This window comes from Octopus sinensis, linkage group LG22 (assembly GCF_006345805.1).
Source record: "Octopus sinensis linkage group LG22, ASM634580v1, whole genome shotgun sequence".
NCBI classification, from domain to species: domain Eukaryota; kingdom Metazoa; phylum Mollusca; class Cephalopoda; order Octopoda; family Octopodidae; genus Octopus; species Octopus sinensis.
This window is the reverse complement of record NC_043018.1, coordinates 24567578-24578727: the sequence shown is the minus strand read 5'-3', so window position 1 is coordinate 24578727 and position 11150 is coordinate 24567578.

Sequence of the window (11150 nt, the reverse complement as noted above, 5' to 3'; positions counted from 1 at the left end):
GAGAGCCAGTCAGGTGGAACTGGTATCAGCCACAATTACAATTTCCATTTGATTGTGATGGGATTTGATTTGATTTTACTTGACTCAATATGTCTCCTCAAGCACGGTGTGTCACCCAACGATTGAAAGGTACTTTTTAAATGGCTGATTATGTACACTGGTGTAGGCTATGGCTGTGGCATATACACACAACCACATATATATATAAATACATACACACACACACGACAACACACACAACACATGCACAACACTCACACACCATGCACACACACTCCACCACACACACACAACACACCACCACACACACACACACACATTATAGCGGATGCAGTTAATATATTGTTGTCTAAATTACGCAAAAATGAAAATAACTCGGACATCTCGTTTTAACAGATATATTTACCAAAATTACATAAAAATATCTTGAAATACTAAAGAGTAAATTTATTCAATAAAATTGGCTTCAACCACAGCCCCCAGACGACTTTGGAATCTCCTGCAACTCTTCTGGACTGTCTCCTTGTTTTAAGTTGGTGAATGCTGCCATAATCCTTGCCTTCAGTTCATCTTTGGTATTACAAGGAGTTTTGTTGATCTCCAACTCAACTGCGCTCTACACATAATAATGGAGGGGGTTGCAGTCTAGGGAGTTAGGGGCCAGATGTTAGGGGTGATGTGGTTGCAGAAGTTGTCTGACTACCATGACTAGGTTCTCTTGCTTGTGTGGCATGGTGCAAAGTCCTGTTACCAGACATAGGGTCTTCCAGTAACAACCCTCTTGTCCCAGAGCAGCACTATCTTCTCCAAGCACTTGATGTAGGTCTGCAGTTGAGTCTGAGGTCATGTGGGAAGATGAACCGAGACATAACGTCACCATCACTAGTGATCACTCCAAACACCATGATGTTGACTGGATGTTTGATTTTTATCACTCTCGGTACTTGTTTGGGGACATGGCAAGCCAATGGTTGCTCATGACCATCTTCAATGGTCATGGACAATTGAATGGTCATCTTCAATTAAATGGCAAAACCAAGTCAAGACAACTGGGAATGGAGGTGGATGGAGCAGATGGCAAACCGTGTCTTGCTTACTTCATCTTGCTCCCTGCACTCCACAATGCATTACTACAGCCACTTTTTTCTGTGTTGAGCCACGAAGGGTTCTTCTGCAGAGTCTGTTGGACCCTGTCTTCACATGCACATGTAAGCAAGCCCTAACTCATCAAGAGTTACATTCCTGTTGGCTCCCCACTCCTGGTTTAGCCTGCTACTGTTAGTAAAAAGGAAAAGCTACCTCTTCAAGTCATACCGACTCATAAGGGCCAGTTTCTCTGTTTCCATGGTGAATAAATTCCTCACTTCTTGGACAGGACACTGATCCATTGCAGGATTACTCATTTTTGCCAGTTGAGTGGACTGGGGCAACGTAAAATGAAGTGTTTTGCTCAAGAACAAAACACATCACCCAGCCCAGGAATTGAAACCACAATCTTAGAATCATGAGTCCAACACCCTAACCACTAAGCCATGCACCTCCACCCTGCTACTGTTGCATACAAACAGCTAACTAGGAGCCACAGGTGAGAATTGGGTGCCAGGTGGAGCCAACGTATGTTTCCCTGTCAAAGATGCTAACCCACCACATCACCACCACCAACACCAACATGCCACCCCTAGTTGTATCATCCTTGTCGTCATTGTCATTATCATCATTACCATCATTGTCAGCATTATCATTATGAATCATCATCATCATTGTCATCATTATTGCCATTGTCATCATCATTGGTTGTTGTTGTTGTCATCCACAATCGTCCTCCTTAGGCAAGTGATCCCAGTGAAATAAGAAAAGTGCATCACTTGAATCTGGGACAAGAATCCACAGCAGGAGAAACATCTGGCTACAAGATCTTGCTCCAGAGTAAACGACCACCTCCTGTTCCACCCAAGGCAGCATAAGTAAACAGATGTTTAAGGATTGAAGAAAACGCACACACATGTGCACATGCACACGCACACACACACATGCATACACACACACAGACACATACACTGACACACACACACACATGCACACACACACACACACACACACACACACGCACACACTGACACATACACTGACACACACACACATGCACACACACACTGACATATACACACACACTGACACACACACACACACTGACACACACACATGCACACACATTGACACATACACTGACACACACACTGACACATTTACACATGTACACACACACTGACACACATAAGCATACACACACATACACACACACTGACACAGAAGTAATTATATTCCTCTAAAGTGTACTTTATGAACACAGTGGCCCATGTGCCTTGCCCTTAAGCTTATGTAGCACAAACTCTCTGGGTTCACATTTTTTTCTGGTTAAGAATCTCATCTGGTGTTCTCATTAAATCGTTGCATCTTCTGTTTTTGACATTTTATGTGAAACAAGTTATGTGTGTGTTTGTCTCTACCTCTCTGTCTCTGTATCTCTTTGTCTGTCTATCTATCTATCTATCTATCTATCTATCTATCTATCTATCTATCTATCTATCTATCTATCTACCTACCTACCTATCTATCTATCTATCTATCTATCTATCTATCTATCTATCTATCTATCTATCTATCTATCTTTCTATCTATCTATCTATCTATCTATCTATCTATCTATCTATCTATCTATCTATCTATCTATCTATCTATCTATCTATCTTTCTCTATAGAATGCCTTTGTTGTGATGGAGTCGCACAAGTTCGATCCCGGACGGCAGAATTGCTTGAGAGCAACGCGACACTCGCGGTGCCATTCGCCTAGCCTCGGTCTCTGCTTGATCCATGACTGTAGTTCGTCCAAGGAGACGAGCTGCGGGAAAGCGCGCCGCACAAAAGGCGACCACCCCTGTTCACCGTTGTCTATGAAGCGCCGGAGATGTCGCAGTCTCAGCGCATGTCTGCGCATCATCAACCACGGCATGCCCAGCCCTCCATTTAGCCAACACCCGCTAAATGGAGGGCTGGGCATGCCTGGTTGATGATGCGCAGACATGCACTGAGACTGTGACATCTCCGGCGCTTCATAGACAACGGTGAACAGGGGTGGTCGCTTTTGTGCGGCGCGCTTTCCGCAGCCTCGTCTCCTTGGACGAACTACAGTCATGGATCAAGCAGAGACCGAGGCTAGGCAAATGGCACCGCGAGTGTCGCGTTGCTCTCAAGCAACTCTGCCGTCCGGATCGAACTTGTGCGACTCCATCACAACAAAGGCATTCTATAGAGGATTAGTGGAGGGGAGGTGCGACGACGAACTCGGGCAGAGTCTGGGCGTCGACGAGGAACACCTGACCCGCCTGCTCAGGACAACTTTCGGGCCAGGACCTATGAACAATCACCAAAGTTCCCTGGCCTGGCAGTGCTATCGAGAAGCATTACCTGTTCGGGATAAGCTCTACAGACACGGTTCCAGACACACTGGACCGACTTGCCCGAGATGCGGTCAGAGCGACGAAACCGTTCTGCACGCACTCGTGCAATGTCCAACCATTTCCGACCTGTGGGCTTATGCCGAACGGCTGCTGTCACGTGTGGGACGAATCCGCCTATCGGCCGAGTCTATCGTGAGAATTGCTCTGCCCCCTTCCCTCAACCGGGAAGGCAAGGCAGTTTTCATTGTACTGGTGGCCATGGTGAAAGAATGTGTGTGGTGGACTCGAGCGAAAGGATTAGAGACAAACACTTACCTCTCTGGCCAATCGCTCATCAACTTTTTCAAGTACCACTTGAAAAGGAAGGTGAGAATGGAGAGGGAAGTTTTGTCTCGCGAAAGATTCACAAAAAGATGGGTGAATGTTGCAAAGATGGTGCGTGCTAGTAACGAAACCATTTTGAGCATGATCCTGTAAATCGTAAAAAAGAAAGAAAGAGAGCATTTTTGACCTCATATGTTTATTTCCTCCCTGACTGGGGTTCCCGTGGTCTTTTCTGTAGGCTTTTCTTCCCACGGATGAACCCAATCTTGTTATATCAATGTTTACACCATTATTTCTGTGATACACGATTTTCTTTTTTTTCCTTTTTTTTTCCTCCTCTCGATCCCTTTTGATCGCAATCTTACATTTTTTTTTTTTCCACCCTCGAAAAGAAAAGCTCTGCATTTGTATTTGTCCCCTCTGTATTCAGCCCTGTGTGGCTAATAAAAGAAAGTTATCTATCTATCAATCTTCAAGAAATTCCTGCTGGTGTCCTGGGATCCACATGTTATCAGGGTCAATTGTAAATAACAGCCGAAGGGAGACAATCCCCTGTTGTTGACTAACAAAGTCTTTTCCTCTTCCATTTTCTAAAGGGGCCATTGGCCAACAGGTTTTTGGGTTTGATGATATGCTGTAAAGCTACACACTTTATGGACGTAAAATCCAGGGCAATCCCATAGATTGGCCTTTGCTCTATAACTTAGAGTTCGAAACACGTCTACGGTTAACCAAGTTTGATTCATTATTTTTCTTTTACTTGTCCACAATAATGTGTTATTCTCGGAGATTTTAAGGTGGTAAAAAAGACTTTAAAATCTATTTCCAGTACCGCGTGGTGATGCAATAAGGTTACCCTTTGTTATAATTGTGTATATAATTATTTAAAAAATTGTAAAATTTACCTAATAGGTTTTTATACGGCATTCTGTTGGTTACAACAATGAGGGTTCCAGTTGATCCGATCAATGGAACAGCCTGCCCATGATATTAACTTGCAAGTGGCTGAGCACTCCACAGACACGTGTACCCTCAACGTAGTTCTCGGGGAGATTCAACATGACACAGAGTGTGACAAGGCTGGACCCCTTGAAATACAGGTACAACAGAATCGGGAAGTAAGAGTGAGAGAAAGTTGTGGTGAAACAGCACTGCAGGGTTCGCTACCACCTCTTGTTGAAGGCTCGTGGAGCTTTAGGTGATTTCACTCAATAAACATTCACAATGCCCGGTCTGGGAATCGAAACCGCGATCCTATGACTGCAAGTCCACTGCCCTAACCACTGGGCCATTGCACCTCCATATGTGTGTGTGTGTGTGTGTATACATATATATGTATGTATATGTATGTGTATATATATATGTATGTATATATGTAAGTATATGTATATATATATATATATGTGTGAGTATATATATATGTGTGTGTGTATATATATATATATATGTGTGTGTATGTATTTATATATATATATATGTGTGTATACACATCACACACACACACACACTCACACACACACACACACACACACACACACACACACACACACACACACACACACGGACACTGCCCATTTGTTTACTGGAAAGAACTCATTCAATTTTCTCTGGTTACTTCTCTATATTGTAAGGGCTTTTGCCTAATCCTCCCTAATCCTTTTATAGCCTTTTATTGTTTTCAGCTGGTTTCTTTGGTTTGTCAAGGCACCTCCCCATCCTACCACCACCACCACCACAGCCAAATGTTCATCTGCACTTCCTCCCTCCCCCTCTCTCTCTCTTTATAATATTATTAACTAACCTCTTTGTTGGTATATGTATGTATGTATGTTTGAGTGTGTGTGCTTCTGTGTGTGTGTGTGTGTTTGTGTGTGTGTGTGTATATGTGTGTGTATGTGTGTGTATGTGTGTGTGTGTGAAAACAATGCAGAAAGAAGTGTGAAAACAAATAAGCAAATAAGAAAGAACATATTTGGTTGGTAGAAAGCCGTGGTGGTGGTGGTGGTGGTAGTTGTGGTTGTGGTCGTAGTTGTGGTGGTGGTGATAGTGGTGGTGGTGGTGGTATGTGGTGGTTGTGGTTGTGGTTGTGGTCGTAGTTGTGGTGGTGGTGATAGTGGTGGTGGTGGTGGTATGTGGTGGTGGTGGTATGTGGTGGTTGTGGTCGTAGTTGTGGTGGTGATAGTGGTGGTGGTGGTGGTATGTGGTGGTTGTGGTTGTGGTTGTGGTCGTAGTTGTGGTGGTGGTGATAGTGGTGGTGGTGGTGGTGGTATGTGGTGGTTGTGGTCGTAGTTGTGGTGGTGGTGATAGTGGTGGTGGTGGTGGTATGTGGTGGTTGTGGTCGTAGTTGTGGTGGTGGTGATAGTGGTGGTGGTGGCGGTAGTTGTGGTTGTGGTCGTAGTTGTGGTGGTGGTGATAGTGGTGGTGGTGGCGGTAGTTGTGGTTGTGGTCGTAGTTGTGGTGGTGGTGATAGTGGTTGTGGTGGTGGGGAGTGAATGAAACAATAACACAACATATCCTTTATCTTTTTTTTTCTTTCTTTTGTTTCAGTCATTAGATTGTGGCCATGCTGGACCTTTAAGTCGACTGAATCGACCGACCCCTGTATCCCTGTATTTCTCTTTTAAAGCCTGGAACTTATTCTATCAGTCTCTTTTGCCAAACCGTTGGGTTACAGGGGATGTAAACACACCAACGCCGGTTATCAAGCAGTGGTGGGATGACAAACACAGACACAAAGAACACACATACACACACATATTTAGAGTGACAGAGGGTGCTAGTGAGCACTGGCATTGCTAGAAACAAAAGTCAAACCAGCCCTTAGCCACATTGAGAGCACTCAGACAAGTGCTCTCACATGGCTAAGGGTTGTTTTGGCTCTTATTTCTAGCAATGCCGGTGCTCAGTAGCACCCTCTGTCACCTTAGTGATGGCTATATGTGTTGCCTTTCAGTTGTAAATTGCAAATACCCACCTGAATAATTTATGTGTGTATGTATATATATAAATATATATATATAGGCGCAGGAGTGGCTGTGTGGTAAGTAGCTTGCTCACCAACCACATGGTTCCAGGTTCAGTCCCACTGCGTGGCACCTTGGGCAAGTGTCTTCTACTATAGCCTCGGGCCATCCAAAGCCTTGTGAGTGGATTTGGTAGACAGAAACTGAAAGAAGCCTGTCGTATATATGTATAAATATATATATGTGTGTGTGTTTGTGTGTCTGTGTTTGTTCCCACCAACATCGCTTGACAACCGATGCTGGTGTGTTCATGTCCCTGTAACTTAGCGGTTCGGCAAAAGAGACCAATAGAATAAGTACTGGGCTTACAAAAAATAAGTCCTGGGGACGATTTGCTCGACTAAAAGGTGGTGCTCCAGCATTGCCACAGTCAAATGACTGAAACAAGTAAAAGAGTAAAAAGAGTATATATATATATATTATATATATATATATATATATATATATATATATATATATAGAGAGAGAGAGAGAGAGAGAGAGAGAGAGAGAGAGATAGAGAGAGAGAGAGAGAGACTGACAGACAGACAGGCAGACATCATCGTCATCATCACCATCATTTAACGTCCGTTTTCCATGCTGGCATAGATTGGACGGTTTGACTGAGATCTGAAGAGCCAGTGGCCGCACCAGGCTCCAATCTGATCAGGTAGTGTTTCTACAACTGGATGCCCTTCCTAATGCCAACCACTCCGAGAGTGTAGTGGGTGCTTTTTACATGCCACAGCACAGGAGCCAGTCAGGTGGGCTGGGCATCGATCACTTTTGGATGGTGCTTTTTACATGTCACCAGCATGAGAGCTAGTCAGGTGGCCCTAGCATCGATCATTTTCAGATAGTGCTTTTTCATGCCACTGGCACAGGAGCCAGTCAGGTGGGCCTGGCATTGATCATGTTTGGATGGTGCTTTTTACATGTCACTGGCATGAGAGCCAGTCATGTGGGCACTGGTATCAGCCACATTCGGATAGTGCTTTTTGTGTGTGTGTGTGTGTGTTAAATAAAATGAGACAACAAAGCCAAAGCAGTGTGAAATTTCTAGGACATTTATAAAGAGAAAGTTAGTCTTACAGCTGTTTCAGGGATATTAGGGGTATCCCTTCATCAGAGATAATGTGAGAGAATTAAATGGGGAGAAATAGTAAGATAAGGCATTACGAATATTATTTCAGCAAGTTTAAAGTGATTTCTTTTGTGCCGCAGACCATTTACCATTTATGTGGTGACCCCTCCCCTTCCCTTGATGCCCTGAGCACGTGCCTATTTTGCTTAATGCATTAATCTAGCACTGGTATGTATGTATACTCTTTTACTCTTTTACTTGTTTCAGTCATTTGACTGCAGCCATGCTGGAGCACCGCCTTTAGTCGAGCAAATCGACCCTGGGACTTATTCTTTGTAAGCCCAGTACTTATTCTATCAGTCTCTTTTGCCGAACCGCTAAGTGATGGGGACGTAAACCCACCAGCATCGGTTGTCAAGCAATGCTAGGAGGACAAACACAGACACCCAAACATATACACACACATTCATATATATACATACATATATATATATATATATATATATATATAATATATATATATATATATATATATATATATATACATATATATATGACAGGCTTCTTTCAGTTTCCGTCTACCAAATCCACTCACAAGGCATTGGTCGGCCCGGGGCTATAGCAGAAGACACTTGCCCAAGATGCCATGCAGTGGGACTGAACCCGGAACCATGTGGTTTGTAAGCAAGCTACTTACCACACAGCCACTCCTGTATGTATTATGTGTGTGTGTGTGTGTGTGTGTTTGTGTGTTTACATGTATATATGTGTTTGTGTGTAACATGATGTGTATGACACTTATAATGTATACACCAACGTAACTCAGTATAAATACAAAACTATTTAACAATTGACACGTGTGTTGGAATCGAGGTGTATGTATGAATGTATGACATACATGACCCAGAAATACTGGAATATGGCATCCAAGTAACACACAACAAAAAAGACTCGAATCAAGGATTGAATTGACTTCTATATATAGCATATCTAGCTAAAACATAAAGATCTTGCTTGCAGATTCAAGCTTACATATAATCATTCACAAAACAGTAAGGTTTGGCTTAAGGAAAATTTGGCTGCTATTTGTAGAAGACTGAGATGCCAGGGGCAGGGTTCCTTGAAACAGCTGAAACAGCATGGGATTTCAAGCAGAACCGTCAGCTGTTTTACCAGTCATAGAGAGAATATAGCTGTCTCCTTCTTATTGGCTCATATGTATAGGCATAAATGTACTCATTCATATATATGTACATGCATACATAGATGAATATGTACATACATACATATACATATATACATATACGTAAATACAATCATACATATTTACATACAAATATACATGCATGCACACTTATATACATACATACACACACACACACACACATACAAACATACATATACATAAATACAAACATACATATTTACATACAAACATACATGCATGCACACTTATATACATATATACATACACACACACACACATATATACATACATACATATACATACATACAAACATGCATATTTACATACAAACATACATGCATGCACACTTATATACATATATATATACACACACACACACACACACATATATACATACATAGATATACATACATACAAACATGCATATTTACATACAAGCATACATGCATGTACACTTATATACATACATACACACACACACACACACATATATATATACATACATATACATACATACAAACACATATTTACATACAAACATACATGCATACACACTTATATACAGATATACATATACACACACACACATATATATACACTTACATATACATACATACACAAATGCATGTATACACACACACATATACATATATATATATACACATACATGCATGCATACATACATTCAAACATATGTACATACGTACATACATACATACAAACATATATACATGCATACATACATACAAACATATGTACATACATACATACATGCATGCATACATACATACAAACATGCACACATACAAACATACGTGCATAAAGGGACATAAAATTTATGTTAAAAATGATACCAATGACCAAAAAAAAACAACTGGAATTAATAACGACATTATCAGCTATAGGAGTGGAATTTGACTGGAAGAAATGTTCTTATTTTTTACTAACGAGGGATTTTTTAACCCAATATTTTTATGCTACTATTTATTGCTACAAGTTTCACCATTCCAAAAAAAGAAATTATTTCAAGTTCTTTCAAAGTTGCTAAATTCTTATGACACTCTATCTATTTTTTGTTCTTTTTGTTGCTGTTAGTGTGTGCAGAAGTTTGCATTGTGTACAAATTTTGTCTTTCTTTTCAAAGTGCTGTATTTTCTGGCTACAAGACAATGTAGTATATAGTGCAAACATTCAAACATCATCACTGTCTTTCTGCTGCATTTCACATAATGAAACTTTTGGTCCTCCATAGTCACCTTGTTGTAGAAATAAAGCCAATATACTCTTTTGCCAGAAAATGCAGTATATAGAAGTATGGCATTAGGAAGAGCATCCAGGTCATAAAAAGTAAGCCAAATGAGACTGGAACCTGGTGCAGCTCTCTGGCTTCCCATCCCAGCTCTGGTCAAACTGTCCAACTCATGCCTGCATGGAAAACGGACACTAAATGATGATGATGATGTAAATATAAATACACACACACACACATGTGCACACAAATATATGTTGTATAATGGTTACCAAATTTTTCAGGCAATACAAGTTGATGTGGCATGTAAACATTCAGACATCATCACTGTCATTCCAAACCCTACTGCATTTCATATGGAGTTTTCCTTCCTTCAAAGTTGTCTTGATGTATAAATCATCCTACTTTATTCGGTTGTAAATTTTGGCTTGAAAAATTTAACTTATATATCAGTGAAAAGCAGAAAACTTTTCAAATATAAATAACAAGGAAGTATACAAAAATAAACGTTATTATCTGTCTTACAGTTTTGTTTCATATTGAAAAATGAAAAACTATTTTATGGTTTATCATTGTTTAAATTTTGAAATACATACATATGGGTGCTCCAAAATTTTTTAAGAGCTTAGGGCAACCATGGGGCTGAATGTGGCCCTGTATATGAGAGTCAAAGTACTTGATTAGCTTCTTTCCTTCATAACTGCTAGCTTTGTGTCTACCTTACCTACACACTCACCATGTCCAGTCCTCTGTAACACTCATATTCATCTTCATGTATCTTGAAGGTACACCCTGAGTGATGTCATCACCACCACTTTCTCTTTTG